This window comes from Moschus berezovskii, chromosome X, assembly GCF_049115385.1.
Source record: "Moschus berezovskii isolate FMDL1 chromosome X, NW_MosBer_1.0, whole genome shotgun sequence".
In the NCBI taxonomy this organism is placed as follows: Eukaryota; Metazoa; Chordata; class Mammalia; order Artiodactyla; family Moschidae; genus Moschus; species Moschus berezovskii.
Window position 1 is genome coordinate 111,324,025 of NC_142488.1, and position 16,904 is coordinate 111,340,928.

Below are 16,904 nucleotides of genomic sequence, written 5' to 3' on the forward strand. Positions count from 1 at the left end.
CTTTTCCAATGAGTCAGCTCTTCGCATCAGGTGGCCAAACTATTGCAGTTTCAGCTTCAACATCAGTCCTTCCAATGAACACCCAGGACTGATTTCCTTTAGAATGGACTGGTTGGCTCTCCTTGCAGTCCAAGGGACTCTCAAGAGTCTTCTCCAACACCACAGTTCAAAAGCATCAATTCTTCGGCACTCAGCTTTCTTTATAGTCCAACTCTCACATCCATACATGACTACTGGAAAAACCATAGCCTTGACTAGACGAACCTTTGTTGGCAAAGAAATGTATCTGGTTTTTAATATGCTGTCTAGGTTGGTCATAACTTTCCTTCCAAGGAGTAAGCGTCTTTTAATTTCATGACTGCAAACACCATCTGCAGTGATTTTGGAGCCTAGAAAAATTACGTCAGCCACTGTTTCCACTGTTTCCCCATCTATTTGCCATGAAGTGATGGGACCGGATGCCATGATCTTAGTTTTCTGAATGTTGAGCTTTAAGCCAACTTTTTCACTCTTCTCTTTCACTTTCATCAAGAGGCTCTTTAGTTCCTCTTCACTTTCTGCCATAAGGGTGGTGTCATCTGCATATCTGAGGTTATTGATATTTTTCCCAGCAATCTTGATTCCAGTTTGTGCTTCATCCAGCCAAGCATTTCTCATGATGTACTCTGCATATAAGTTAAATAAGCAGGATGACAGTACACAGCCTTGACGTACTCCTTTTCCTATTTGGAACCAGTCTGTTGTTCCATGTCCAGTTCTGACTGTTGCTTCCTGACCTGCATACAGGTTTCTCAACAGGCAGGTCAGGTGGTCTGATATTCCCATCTCTTTCAGAATTTTTCACAATATATGAGATTACCTTGTACAAATATAGAATGCATTTATTTTTGCAAATACCCATAAGAACATTTTCAGAAATGACTCATTTATTAGTCTGCAAAAATTTAGAAATCATAGGAATGACATTCTCTGATCACAATACAATAACATTAGAAATTAAAAACAGAAAAACGGCCCCTTGAATTAACACACTTTAGAATTCTTTTTTGGTTCAAGTCCCTTAGATAAGAGCTTTCTCCAGATAGAATTTATAGGCCATAAAATTCACCATTTTAAAGCAGCCAATTCAATGGTTTTAGTATATTTACAGAGTTGTGCAACCATTGTCACATTCTAATTTTAGAACATGGTCACCACCCCATAAAGACATCCTGTCCTTTTCCTCAGCTGCCTCTAAAGTGATCGGTGCTTCTGAGGAAGCTAAGGCCGTGTTGAGGTGAGGCCCTGCCTTCATCCAGCCACTAGGACTGTTTCAGGCAGCCCCGTTTCAGCCACTTCATCCTGCACAACAGTGAAGTGACAGTCCCGGAGGTTAAGATCAATGCACTCATTAAAGCAGCCGGTGTAAATGTTGAACCTTTCTGCCCAGGCTTGTTTGCAGAGGCTTTGGCCAATGTCAATATCTGAAGCCTCATCTGTAATGTGGGGGCTGGTGGACCTGCCATAGCAGGAGGTCTTGTCCCATCCCCCACTGTTGCCCCAGCTGAGGAGAAAAAAGTAGAAGCAAAGAAAGAAGAATCTGAAGAGTCTGTTCATGACACGGACTTTGGCTTTTTTGACTAAACCTTTTTGGTAACATGTTTAATAAAAAACTGAGCTCTTTGCTGCAGGAAAAAAAAAGACTCCTGTATGCATTAGCTGACACATCCTATTCCCACCATTCCCCATACCCTGGCAACCACTGATCTACTTTCTGTCTCTATGTATTTGCCTATTCTGGACATTTCATATAATGGACCTATATAATATGTGGCTTTTGTGATTGGCTTCTCTTACTTAGCCTAATATTTTCAAAGCTCATCCATGCAGTAACATGTCTCAGAGTTCTTCCTTTTTATGGCTGAATCATATTCCGTTGTATGGGTAAGTCAGACTTGTTTATTTCATCAGCTGAAGGATATTTGGGTTGTTTCTACTTTTTAACTATTATGAATAATGTTGCTATGAACTTTCATGTACAGGCTTTTGTGTGGGGCTATGTTTTCATTTCTTGGGTAGATGCCTAGGAGTAGAATTGCTGGACCATTTGGTAACTCCATCGTTAACATTGGGCTTTCATGGTGGCTCAGATGGTAAAGAATCTGCCTTAAGTGCAGGAGACCCAGGTTTGATCCCTGGGTGGGGAAGATCCCCTGGAGAAGGGAATGGCAACGCACTCCAGTGTTCTTCCTTGGAGAATGCCATGGACAGAGGAGCCTGGCAGGCTACAGTCCATGGGGTCATAAAGAGTTGGACATGACTGAGCGACTAACACTTTAACTAATTAACATTACGTGGAACAGCTAAATTGCTTTCCAAAGTTGTACTATTTTGTCTTCCCACAGTGATGTGTGAGGGTTCCATTGTCTCCATATCCTTGCCAACACATGATATTTTTTGTATTTTTAATTATAGCCATTCTGATAGGGTATTTTCTAAACATTTAACAAACTCTTTTAGTATAGTTTCAGATTGACAGAAAAGACATAAGAATATTACAGAGAGCACATATATACCCTGTATCCAGTTTTTTCTATTGTTGATATTACTATGGTTCATTTATCACAACTAATTAACCGATGTTGTTGTTTTTCACTTGCTCAGTTGTGTCTGACACTTCGCGACCCCATGGACGGCAGCACACCAGGCTTCACTGTCCATCACCATCTCCCGGAGTTTGCTCAAACTCATGTCTATTGAGTCGGTGATGCCATCCAATAATGAGCCAATATTGATACACTATTATTAACTATATGTCCATATTTTCTTCAGATTTCCTTAGTTTTGACCAAAATGCCCCCTTTTCTCTTTCAGGACCCCACCCAAAATCCACATTATCTTTAGTGATCATATCACTTATGGCTGTTCTTGGCTGTGACAATTTCTTAGACCTTCCTTGTTTTTGACGACCTTGACAGTTCTAAGGAGTCTGGTCAGATATTTTGTAGAATATCCTTCAGTTTGTGTTTGTCTAATGCATTTTCCATAATTATACATCACAACAAGGGTACATGTTCTCAACATGACTTATCATTGATGAGCGAACCTTGAGTGCCTGGCTGAGGCAGTGTTTGGCTTGTTTCTCTATTGCAACACTCCTCTTTTTCTCTTTTTCCAAACTCCACTCTTTATAAGGAAGTTATTATGCACATCCTACACTTAAGGAGTGGGCAGTTATGCTCCCCTGGCTTGAGAAAGCATCTACATAAATTATTTGGAATTCTTCTATACAGGAGATTTACCTACTCTCCTTTTATTTATTTATTCGATCATTTGTTAATATCAGTATGGATTTGTTAATATTTATTCTATACTTTGAATTATAATCCAATGATATTTAATTTTGTTATTCAAATTGTTTCAAATTTGGCCATTGAAAGCTCTTTCAGTTGGCTCCTGTATCCCTTTGACATACGTCTATAATTGCATGGGTTTTTTGTTTATCTGCTTATTCAGTTTTATATAATTAAAAAAAATTTATGGTGCTCCTGGCTCATTTTATATGTTCCCTGCCCCAGTCCTAGAGTCAGCCATTCTCCATGGAGCCCTGGCTCCTTCTATTGGAGGACGGAGAAAATTTGGTGCTATCTACTAATTTAAATATCCACTTAGGCCTCAACTTTACTCTTCTACCAGGTATGTAGCTCAAAGAAATATTGGCATTTGTTTGAAAGGGATATATGCAGGCAATTTTTGTGTGTAAGCATTTAAAATGTGGTATTCTGTGTATGAGCAATTCACTTAAATATTTATTGCATGCTGATTATGAGTTTAGCACCAATCTAGGCCTTGGTAATATAGCAGGGATTCTTGGAGTTTACCATTTAGTGGGGGAAACAATCAACAAAAAGATAGATAAGTAATATCAGGCAGTCCTGTCAGTCAGGGTACTGGGAGAAAAGAGAGGTACATTTAAAATGAAGGATTGATAAGGGTTTAATCATTAAAATCTACTGCAGGGCACAGAGTAGGGTGGAAAGGGGGAAAGTGGATACAGATAGGCAAAGCAAGAATATTCAGGGAAGGAGTGATAATACTATGGGGAAAGGTAAAGATGAGTAAAAGAGAAAGTGTAAAATGGGGCGCTTTTTAAGATAGTGTTAGGATGAGGTGGCCTTTGAATAATGGCATGAGTGAAGGGAGGGAGAGAGACAAGTAGATATCTAAGAGAAGTCATTCTAGGCAGAGGGGGAATGCGGCAAGACCCTGAAGTGTTATTCACACAATGAAATATTATACATCAATCAAAATGAAGGAACTATAGTAATATTCAAAGATACACAGATGAATCTTAGAAAAGTAAATATTAAGGAGGAAAAATTAGGTTTTGAAAGAGTACATACAGCATACAACTTAATAACCTTTCTATAAAGTTAAAATAAATTATAATAAATAATATACTTTAAGAGGGGCTTCCTTGGAGGACCAATGGTTAAGTTTGTGCACTTCCAAAACAGAGGGCACAGGTTCAATCCCTGGTGGGGGAACTAAGATTCCACATGCTGTACCATGCCACCAAAAAGTTTATATATATATATGAAAGAAAGGCTTATATGCACATATGTATGCATACACACATACATATATAACATATATGTATGTTATATATATATGTATCGTATATGTATATATCTATATATGTGTGTGAATATATGTGTGGGCTTCCCTGACTCAGTGATAAAGAATACTCCTGCAATGCAGAAGATGCAGGTTCGATCCCTGGGTAGGGAAGATCTCCTGGAGAAGGGAATGGCATCCCACTCCAGTATTCTTGTTTGGAGAATCCCATGGACAGGGGAGCCTGGCAGGCTACAGTCCATGGGGTAGCAAAGAGTCAGACAGAACTTAGCTACTAAATAACAACAACATGTATGTATAAAGTAAAACTGTATTAAACAGAGCACCACAAAATGATGAACACAAGATTCAGGATTATGATCCTTTGCCAGGGGCTGAGGGGAGGCAGACGAATGAGATTGGGGGCCATATAGTTAGATTTAGTTATTAAGTTCATGGATGCTTGTTACACTATTAAAAACAACTAACTAAAAGTGAATATGCTTGGATTAATAAGATAATGTGCCATCAATCAAAGATTCAGGTCAGTTCAGTTCAGTCGTTCAGTCGTGTCTGACTCTCCGCGACCCCATGAATCACAGCATGCCAGGCCTCCCTGTCCATCACCAAGTCCCGGAGTTCACTCAAACTCATGTCCACAGAGTCGGTGATGCCATCCAGCCATCTCATTCTCTGTTGTCCCCTTCTCCTCCCACTCCCAATCTTTCCCAGCATCAGAGTCTTTTCCAGTGAGTCAACTCGTCACATGAGGTGGCCAAAGTATTGCAGTTTCAGCTTTAGCCTCAGTCCTTCCAATGAACACCCAGGATTGATCTCCTTTAGAATGGACTGGTTGGATCTCCCTGCAGTCCAAGGGACTCTCAAGAGTCTTCTCCAACACCACAGTTCAAAAGCAACAATTCTTCGGCGATCAGCTTTCTTCACAGTCCAACTCTCACATCCATACATGACCATGGGAAAAACCATAGCCTTGACTAGACGGACCTTTGTTGGCAAAGTAATGTCTCTGCTTTTTAATATACTATCAAGGTTGGTCATAACTTTCCTTCCAAGGATCATGGAGAAAGCAAGAGAGTTCCAGAAAAACATCTATTTCTGCTTCATTGACTATGCCAAAGCCTTTGACTGTGTGGATCACAATAAACTGTGGAACATTCTGAAAGAGACGGGAATCCCAGACCACCTGACCTGCCTCTTGAGAAACCTGTATGCAGGTCAGGAAGCAACAGTCAGAACTGTACATGGAATAACAGACTGGTTCCAAATAGGAAAAGGAATATGTCAAGGCTATATATTGTCACCTTGCTTATTTAACTTATATGCAGAGTACATCATGAGGAACGCTGGGCTGGAAGAAGCACAAGCTGGAATCAAGATTGCTGGGAGAAATATCAATAATCTCAGATATGCAGATGACACCACCCTTATGGCAGAAAGTGAAGAGAAACTCAAAAGCCTCTTGATGAAAGTGAAAGAGGAGAGTGAAAAGGTTGGCTTGAAGCTCAACATTCAGAAAACAAAGATGATGGCATCTGGTCCCATCATTTCATGGGAAATAGATGGAAAAACAGTGGAAACAGTGTCAGACTTTATTTTTTTGGGGCTCCAAAATCACTGCAGATGCTGATTGCAGCCATGAAATCAAAGATTATGATTAATTTAAATCTATTCATCCAAGGCCCAATGGAAAAAAAATAAGACTCTGAGAAGCAAGGGACCATACTTGGCATACTTGTGAAGTAGCAAAAAAGCCAGTGTGGCTGGAGCAGAGGGAGGGCAAGGGAGAGTAATAGTAGATGGACGGATGGAGGGGGCTGGACCGTGTAGGACCTTCAGGGCAGAAGGAGGACCTTGGATCTTATTATAATTGAGATGGGAAGCCACTGGAGCTTTTGAGCAAGGGAGTCAGAGGATCTGACTTATGTTTTAAAAGGTTCATCCTACCTACTGTGTAAAAAATATATTGTAAGGGGACAGGCATAAGAAATGAAAGCGAGCTGGCTCTTCGCTGGGTTGCCATGTGTCTCCTTTTTTTCTTTTTCTCCCCCCACCCCCCCGCTCCGCCTTCTCTGCCTCTTCTCATCCTTTCTCACTCTCCGGCTTTGCGGTGTGACGAGGCCGAATCCTCTCCGCACCCAGCCCTCTCGCCTTTCTTCTTCTTCCTCTGCCCGCGCCGTTGTTCATTTCTCTCCCTCGGCCGCCGCCGCCGCTGCTGCACAGCTGGTGTCGGTGCCGCGCCTTTCCCTCCACGTCGTCCCCGCAGCCTGTGGCCCAGGCCGCCTTGGGTATTTCTGCTCAAGGTAACCACATCCCTCTTTAAAAATTCCTCCGAAAAAGAGAAGACGCTTTATGCGACTCTTTGGGTCGTTGTCTCACGGCGACTTTCTGACCAAGTATACAACTACCCAGAGGGCCTAGGAGAAGTGCTGTATAGAGAACAGTTCGACTTCAACGCGGAGCCACCTTGGGAACCTAGCTGATGATAGGGGGGTTCCATCTCCTAACTTGTCCATGACCCAGACGTAAGGCTTGGTGGCCCGTCTCTTGTTTTTCCTGGTTTATGACTTTCGACTTTGTGGAATACGGCTGAGATGAAAGGATTTATTGACGATGCAAACTACTCCGTTGGCCTGTTGGATGAAGGAACAAACCTTGGAAATGTTATTGATAACTATGTTTATGAACATACCCTGACAGGGAAAAATGCATTTTTTGTGGGAGATCTTGGAAAGATTGTGAAGAAGCACAGTCAATGGCAGAACATAGTGGCTGAGATAAAGCCATTCTATACGGTGAAGTGCAACTCCACTCCAGCTGTGCTTGAGATTTTGGCAGCTCTTGGAACTGGATTTGCTTATTCTAATAAAACTGAAATGGCGTTAGTGCAAGAATTGGGTGTATCTCCAGAAAACATCATTTACATAAGTCCTTGCAAGCAAGTGTCTCAGATCAAGTATGCAGCAAAAGTTGGAGTTAATGTGTGACAATGAAGTTGAATTGAAGAAAATTGCACGTAACCACCCAAATGCCAAATTCTTACTACATATTGCAACAGAAGATAGTATTGGAGGTGAAGAGGGTAACATGAAGTTTGGCACTATCCTGAAGAACTGTAGGCATCTTTTGGAATGTGCTAAGGAACTTGATGTCCAAATTATTGGAGTTAAATTTCATGTTTCAAGTGCTTGCAAAGAATCTCAAGTATATGTACATGCTCTTTCTGATGCTCAATGTGTGTTTGACATGGCTGGAGAATTTGGCTTCACAATGAACATGTTAGACATTGGTGGGGGCTTCACAGGAACTGAATTTCAATTGGAAGAGGTTAATCATGTTATCAGCCCTTTGTTGGATGTCTACTTTCCTGAAGGATCTGGCATCAAGATAATTTCTGAACCTGGAAGCTACTTTGTGTCTTCTGCATTTACACTTGCAGTTAATATCATTGCAAAGAAAGTTGTTGAAAATGATAAGTTTTCCTCTGGAGTAGGAAAGACCGGAAGTGATGAACCAGCCTTCGTGTATTATATGAATGATGGTGTTTATGGTTCTTTTGCAAGTAAACTGTCTGAGGACTTAAATACCATTCCAGAGGTTCACAAGAAATACAAGGCAGATGAGCCTCTGTTTACAAGCAGCCTTTGGGGTCCATCCTGTGATGAGCTTGATCAAATTGTGGAAAACTGTCTTCTTCCTGAGCTGAATGTGGGAGATTGGGCTTATCTTTGATAACATGGGAGCAGAGTCTGTCCATGAACCATCCGCTTTCAATGATTTTCAGAGGCCAGCTATTTATTACATGATGTCCTATAGTGATTGGTATGAGATGCAAGATGCTGGAATTACTTCAGACACAATGATGAAGAACTTCTTTGTGCCTTCTTGCATTCAGCTGAGCCAAGAAGACAACTTTTCCACTGAAGCTTAAGCAGGCATTAACGCTTCTGTAGATCTGAAGTTGCAGGTTAACAAGCTTGTCTGGTCTACATTCCAGTGTGGAAAAAATTTGAACAATCTTATTCTGTTAATTCTCTTGGAAACAAAAACTACTAGTAATAGCTATTTGGGACCAGACAAAATCAGCTCTGTAATTCACTGGGGGTAAGTGGGAGATTAAGATAATGTATCCAGATTTAAACCTACCAGTTTGCCCTACCCCTTAAGCATTTAAAATAAAAGATGCAACAAAATGGATGACTTAGTGGAGATGGAAGCCCATTAATTTGGTTCCCCATTAAACCGTTTACATAGAAGTACACAGTTTTTATACTAAGGATTCATGTTAAAAATTCTTGTAAAGTTAATGTCTTTCACCCAGATATATCAAATGTCAGTGGAAGACCAGTGTGATTTCATTAGATACGTTTAGTGTATTTAGAATGTGTAAATTTGTGCTTTGAACTGTAGTTTAATAAATGTAAAATGGCATCATAGTATTTGTTGTGTTGACCTAATGTAACCCTTGTATGATTGCAATAAAATTTTGTGTAGATTTTACTGTTTTTTCAGGCTAAAATTTTGGGAAAGGGGCTAGCTAGCAAAGGTAGTTTTGAAATAGATGTGTATCTGGGCTGTTTCGAAGGTTATTTTCCTTTATAGCCCATTTAAGTTTAGTTTGGCTTAGTACATTTTTCAGTTATTTAATTAGTAATTTAAGTAAAATGTTTGGTAAATCATTGTGAAGTTCAGATTCATTATGGAGAGTTGATGTGCAGTAAGCATGATGTTTAACAATTTTAACACCAAAAATGTTAATCCTGCATAAACCAATTGTAATAATTAATAGGTGTTTCTGTATAGATAGAATGCATAGAGTACCTTAGTAAATCTTTGAATCACAAATCTCTTGGCTGAAATGGAGGATTCTATTAAATACTTGGAATAAACTTTGGGGAGGGAAATGCAGAAAACTCTGTTGCGTACTAAATCTTAAAGAAGGGCTACATCTATATCCAGAAACCTGATGCTCCTTTGCACGGAATATTATTTAAATTCAGAGTTGTGAGGGGGATGGGGTGAAGCACACCTATTTTCAATTTCTTGATTGCAGTGATTTCAAACTTAGGGTTTGTTTTGTTGTCCACTTAGTTTCCTGTTATTTCCCATTTGTTCAGCAGCTTAGTGTAATTAGTTTTCATTCTTTTCATACTAAAATTTTATGGTGATTGGGGAAGTGAGTGAGAGTCACTAACCTGACAGTTGTTGCCAGGAATTTGTGTTGTTCATGGCTAGGATATTAGTAATCCTAGATCTCAGAATCACAATAGTAATAAAGTAAACAACAGGGGTCATTTTTTCCTAACTTATTCTATGTTCAGATGTGGAATTTCTGTCTCCCAAGAGGAAATGTGACTTCACTTTGGTGCCAATGGACAGAAAATTCTGCGTGTGCTACATAGGAGAAGTTCGGAATGCACTTAATAGCTAGTTTTTACACCTTGATTTCAAGGTGAAAAGAAATTGATCATGAATCTAATAAATTTCAATCTCTTAAACCAGTAGGTGCTTAATATTTTTGATTTGATTAATTCCCATTCGAATTTTATGGGTTCTATTAATTGAAAAAGGACTGCAGTCCGTTGTCATCCAATTACCCTTGGAATTTTCCAAGGTATAATGTGGGGTTTTATGCAAAATTCCAAGCTACCATGCAACTTTTTTTAACTGTAATGAGGAGGAGGAATTGTTCCTAACCTTCTTTACATGTTGTGCTTTTTGGTTCAGAAATGCCAAATCTTTTAAGAGATGGTACAACTTTGAGTCCTTGGCTTCACTATGCAACTTTGAGCTTCATGGCATGTCAGTTTTGCCGTATCTAAAGGAGAGCTATTCTGTGTATAACAGCTCAGAGTTGCAAGCACCACATGTGAATGATATGGCAACTTTAAAAAATGTTTGTGTTGTATTTGAAGACTGTTTGCCATAAATCTAAAGTTTGATCTTAATGTATTTCAATTTGGTATGCTAAAAAAATTAATGAATTAATGTAACAATCTTTTTTTTTTAAAAAATCAATATTGTAAGTTCAGAATTTAACTGAAAATATAAAACCCAAATGATTTCTATATAGTAAATTGAACTATAAAGGTAACTTGTGTGTGATTCTGAATACACAGATAAAATGTTTTAAATTCCTCCAAAAAAAAAAAAAGAAATGAAAGCGAAAAGGCAAAACAAGTAAGAGACAAGTTTGATAGTCAAGGTGACAGACGATAGTGATTTTCACTAAAGTCATAATGTTGGAGGTATGTGAGAAGTGATCAGATTTTGGATATATTTTGAAAGTAAAAATATTTGATAGAGATAGTCTTTAGTGATGGATTAAGTGAAGGATATCTGAGAAAGAGAGGGCTTCATGGATATTTCACACAAGAAAATATGTGGATAGAACTCCCATTTATTGAGATGAAGATGACTGTATGTTGGACAAGGGGCTGAAATTAAGAATTCTATTTTGGATATGAATTGTTTTCCAATGTCTGTTATTCAAGTGGAGATATTAACTTCAGATAGTCTGAAGTGTAGAGGAAATTTCCAGATTGGAGATTTAAAATTGGACATCCACGGTATATAGATGGTATTTAAAGCTATGAAACTGGCTTTTAGTGTAACCAAGGGAAAAAACACAGACAGGAGAGTCACAGACTGAGTCCTGGAGCAATCCAACAAGAAGAGGCTGAATAGAGGAGGAGAATTAACACCCAAAAGATGTCCTTTTCATTATAGGGACTGGAATGCAAAAGTAGGAAATCAAGAAACACCTGGAGTAACTGGCAAATTTGGCCTTGGAGCACGGAATGAAGCAGGGCAAAGGCTAATAGAGTTCTGCCAAGAGAATGCACTGGTCATAGCAAACACCCTCTTCCAACAACACAAGAGAAGACTCTACACATGGACATCACCAGATGGTCAATAATGGAAATCAGATTGATTATATTCTTTGCAGCCAAAGATTGAGAAGCTCTATACAGTCAGCAAAAACAAGACCAAGAGCTAACTGTGGCTCAGATCATGAACTCCTTATTGCCAAATTCAGACTGAAATTGAAGAAGGTAAGGTAAACCACTAGACCATTCAGATATGACCTAAATCAAATTCCTAATGATTATACAGTGGAAGTGAGAAATAGATTTAAGGGACTAGATCTGATAGAGTGCCTGAAGAACTGTGGACGGAGGTTCGTGACATTGTACAGGAGACAGAGAGCAAGACCATCCCCATGGAAAAGAAATGCAAAAAAGCAAAATGGCTGTCTGAGGAGGCCTTACAAATAGCTATGAAAAGAAGAGAAGCGAATTGGAAGGACTGATGCTAAAGCTGAAACTGCAATACTCTGGCCACCTCATGCGACGAGCTGACTCACTGGAAAAGACTCTGATGCTGGGAAAGGTTGGGAGCGGGAGGAGAAGGGGACGACCGAGAATGAGATGGCTGGATGGCATCACCGACTCTGTGGACATGAGTGAGTGAACTCCGGGAGTTGGTGATGGACACGGAGGCCTGGCATGCTGTGATTCATGGGGTCGCGGAGAGTCGGACACGACTGAGCAACTGAACTGAACTGAACCCATTTGAATGCAAAGTTCCAAAGAATAACAAGGAGAGATAAGAAAGCCTTCCTCAGCGATCAATGCAAAGAAATAGAGGAAAACAATAGAATGGGAAAGACTAGAGATATCTTCAAGAAAATTAGAGATACCAAGGGAACACTTCATGCAAAGATGGACAAAATAAAGGACAGAAATGATATGGACCTAACAGAAGCAGAAGATATTAAGAAGAGGTGGCAAGAATACACAGAACTATATAAAAAAGATCTTCACGACCCAGATAATCACGATGGTGTGATCACTCACCTAGAGCCAGACATCCTGGAATGTGAAGTCAAGTGGGCCTTAGGAAGCATCACTACGAACAAAGCTAGTGGAGGTGATGAAATTCCCTTGAGCTATTTCAAATCCTAAAAGATGATGCTGTGAAAGTGCTGCACTCAGTATGCTAGCAAATTTGGAAAACTCAGCAGTGGCCACAGGACTGGAAAAGTCAGTTTTCATTCCAGTCCCTAAAAAAGGCAATGCCAAAGAATGCTCAAACTACTGCACAACTTCACCCATCTCACACGCTAGTAAAGTCATGCTCAAAATTCTCCAAGCAAGGCTTGAGCAATATGTGTACTGTGTACTTCCAGATGTTCAAGCTGGTTTTAGAAAAGGCAGAGGAACCAGAGATCAAATTGCCAACATCTGCTGGATCATCAAAAAAGCAAGAGAGTTCCAGAAAAACATCTATTTCTGCTTTATTGACTATGCCAAAGCCTTTGATTGTGTGGATCACAATAAACTGTGGAAAGTTCTTCAAGAGATGGGAATACCAGACCACTTGACCTGCCTCTTGAGAGAACTATATGCTGGTCAGGAAGCAACAGTTAGAACTGGACATGGAACAACAGACTGGCTCCAAATAGGAAAAGGAGTACGTCAAGGCTATATATTGTCACCCTGCTTATTTAACTTATATGCAGAGTACATCATGAGAAACGCTGGGCTGGATGAAGCACAAGCTGGAATCAAGATTGCATGGAGAAATATCAATAACCTCAGATATGCAGATGATACCACCCTTATGGCATTAAGTGAAGAAGAACTAAAGAGCCTCTTGATGAAAGTGAAAGAGGAGAGTGAAAAAGTTGGATTAAAGCTCCACATTCAGAAAACAAAGATCATGGTATCCGGTCCCATCATTTCATGGCAAACAGATGGAGAAACAGTGGAAACAGTGTCAGACTTTATTTTTGGGGACTCCAAAATCACTGCAGATAGTGACTGCAGCCATGAAATAAAAAGACTTACTCCTTGGAAGAAAGGTTATGACCAACCTGCTGCTGCTAAGTCGCTTCAGTCATGTCCGACTCTGTGTGACCCCATAGACGGGAGCCCACCAGGCTCCCCCGTCCCTGGGATTCTCCAGGCAAGAACACTGGAGTGGGTTGCCATTTCCTTCTCCAATGCATGAAAGTGAAAAGTGAAAGTGAAGTCGCTCAGTCGTGTCTGACTCTTAGCGACCCCATGGACTGTAGCCCACCAGGCTCCTCTGTCCATGGGATTTTCCAGGCAAGAGTACTGGAGTGGGGTGCCGTTGCCTTCTCCGATGACCAACCTAGACAGCATATTAAAAACCAGAGACATTACTTTGCCAACAAAGTCAAGGCTATGGTTTTTCCAGTAGTCATGTATGGATGTGAGAGTTGGACTATAAAGAAAGCTGAGCGCAGAAGAATTGATGCTTTTGAACTGTGGTGTTGGTGAAGACTCTTAAGAGTACCTTGGACTGGAAGGAGATCCAACCAGTCCATTCTAAAGGAAATCAGTCCTGAATGTTCATTGGAAGGACTGATGGTGAAGCTGAAACTCCAATACTTTGACCACCTGATGCGAAGAGTTGACTCATTTGAAAAGACCCTGATGCTGGGAAGGATTGAGGGCAGGAGGAGAAGGGGATGGCAGAGGATGAGATGGTTGGATGGCATCACCAACTCAATGGACATGAGTTTGGGTAACCTCTGGGAGTTGGTGATGGACAGGGAGGCCTGGTGTGCTGCAGTCCATGGGGTCGCAAAGAGTCTGACAGGACTGAGTGACTGAACTGAGCCATTGTGGGATAAATAGAATCAGGAGAGGGTTTGTTAAGGAAGCTAAGGTACCAAACTGTTTCAAAAAGGAGATCATAGTCAACTCAAATACTACTGAGAGTTTGGGCAAAATCAGAATTGAGAATGATTTGTGGTTTTGGCAAGATAGAGGTCATTGGTAACCTTGATTAATGAGAGCTGTTTCAGTGGCATAGTGGTGACAAAAGCCTTACTGGAGCAGGCTCAAGAACGAATAGGAGGAGATGAATTAGAGATGGTGAGTAGAGGTAACTAAAGATTGTTGCTATAATGGGGAACAGTGAAATTTCATGGTAGCCAGAGTGGTATTTCATTTGATCATTCAATGAGTATTTATTGAATGTCTACCATGTGCCAAGAACTTGGATATAACAGTGAACAAAAAAATAGACAAATCCTTGTCTTTGTGGAGCTTACAATTTAGCAGAGAAGCATAATAAATAATAACAAATTTTATAGTATGTTAGAAGGTGAGACATGCTATAGAAAAATTGATCTAAGGAAAGGGATGAGGGGGTGAGTAGATGACATTTTTAAATGGAAAGATTAGGGAAATACTTTACTGAGAAAATAGCATTTGAGCCAAGGTCTGAAGGAGATGAGGATTATACGGCAATCTGAGGTAAAATTTTCCAGGTAGACCAGATGGCTCAGCAGTAAAGAATCTGCCTTCCATGCAGGGGGCACAGGAGATGTGGCTTTGATCCCTGGGTTGGGATAATCCCCTGGAGGAGGAAATAAGGAACTGGGAGGGCTATAGTTCATAGGGTTGCATAGAGTCAGACATGACAGAGCATGCACGCAGACACAGACAGCTTCCAGGTAGAAGGACCAACCAGTGAGAAGACCTAACATGTGAGCAACCAGTGCAGAAACCCTAAGATGTGGTGTGTTAGAAAATAGCATGGTGGTCAGTGTAATTGGGGAAGATTAAGGAGTCACACAGAGTCGGACACGACTGAAGCGACTTAGTACACAGCACAAACTAGTAACACCTTGATGAAATTCCTAATTTCTTAAACTTCTAAAATTAGTTCCTGGCTGTCCAGTGGTTAAGACTCTGAACTTCTAAGGCAGGGGGTGCGGGTTCCACCAATGGTTCAGGAACAGCTGCGTGGCAGCTAAAACGTAAAATTAAAAAAAGAAATTAAGAAGTTCAAGAAATTAGGAATTTCATCACGGTGTTACTAGTTTGTGCTGTGTACTAAGTCGCTTCAGTTATGTCCGACTCTGTGTGATCCCTTGGACTGTAGCCCGCCAGGCTTCTCTGTCCATGGGATTCTCCAGGCAAGTATACTGGAGTGGTTCGTCATGCCCTCCTCTAGGGGATCTTCCCGACCCATGGTTGGAACTGATGTCTCTTATGTCTAATCTGCATCAGCAGGCGGGTTCTTTATCACTAACACCACCTGGGAAGTTTTTAGTTTGGGAGTTCATCAAGTTAAAATTTATTTACTAGTGGAATACATTGTTATCACTATGGTGTTACCATGTTTAGATTGGATGCAAAATATGTTTTCTCCCACCTCAAACTGCTTAATAATAACTGTTTATGGCTGTTACAATGTATTAGCTATTCCATGGCAGGCTTCAAGGACGATGTGAGAGTTGCCAGTAATATTCTCCTGCTCTGTATGAAGTCTTAGCAGTATAGCACTAACCACAGCTGGGGGTCTGGGCTTCAGTTCTGTCTGTCCTTAAACAATATTTTCAATGTTAGGGAGTCGACTAATGCCGGGAAAGCGGATTAATGCTAAAGACATTTACAAGAAACTGATGTATAAACCGAATGACAATTTATTAATTTACAGTTGTTCATGCGGACATGATTTGAAAACAGAGTTCCTTCAGGGCAGAGCTTCATGGGAAGCTAAATTATAATCAGAAGATTGTTGCTACCATAGAATCAAGGCAAGGTGAGTTGTTAGTTGTACAATTCAAACACATAATGCTGTTTGCTGTGATTGCTCCAAGCGTCCATCTCCCTAGCAGAGTATTTGCTCCTGGAAGAGGCTGCTATATTTGTTTTACAGATCAATGCACCCTACCCCACCGCCTGGGTAGTACTTATTCAGGTTTTGTATTTTTCTATGCTTTCTCTTGGAGAAGAAAATGGCAACCCACTCCGGTATTCTTGCTTGAAGAATTCCATGGAAGAGAAGCCCGGAGGGCTACAGTCCATGGGGTCGCAGAGTTGACACGGCTGAGCGGCTAATGCACGCATGCTTTCTCTGCTGATCAAAACCCTTGATTTACTCTCCTTTTTAAAATTACAGGTAAAACGTGTTTATCTGTTATCTCTTCAATCAGATAAGTCTAGTATTGATCGCCTAGAGGCCATTCTACCATTCAAGGGAGGTACCTCTTTAGGTTTATAGCTCAACTCAAATGAGGGTGAGGCAGGGGACAGTAACCTCGTGAATAATTCTTTGGGGCCACCTCACTGTGGTCAGTGAACACGGTTGCCAGATTAAAATACAGGACGCCAAATTAAATTCAGATAGCAAGTTTTTTTTTTTTTTAGTGTTAAGTATGGATGAGGTATAGTTATACCTCAAAAAAAAAAATAACACAACCCAAAAAAGTATTCATCTTTTATCTGAAATCCAGATGTCCTGTA

At 40.4% G+C, this 16,904-nt stretch overlaps 1 long non-coding RNA gene and 1 pseudogene across 1 annotated transcript in view; both read left to right on the plus strand.

The window, feature by feature from the left end:
* LOC148773436 (uncharacterized) overlaps positions 1-16,764 on the plus strand; it is a 43,970-nt gene extending 27,206 nt beyond the window's left edge. Inside the window, exons 2-3 of the long non-coding RNA XR_016036788.1 lie at positions 16,096-16,200; positions 16,394-16,764. This is a non-coding gene — a long non-coding RNA (uncharacterized LOC148773436). The remainder of the gene's footprint in view (positions 1-16,095; positions 16,201-16,393) is intronic.
* On the plus strand, positions 7,025-8,560 carry LOC129564361 (antizyme inhibitor 1 pseudogene; annotated as a pseudogene).
* Positions 16,765-16,904: the final 140 nt, after the last annotated feature.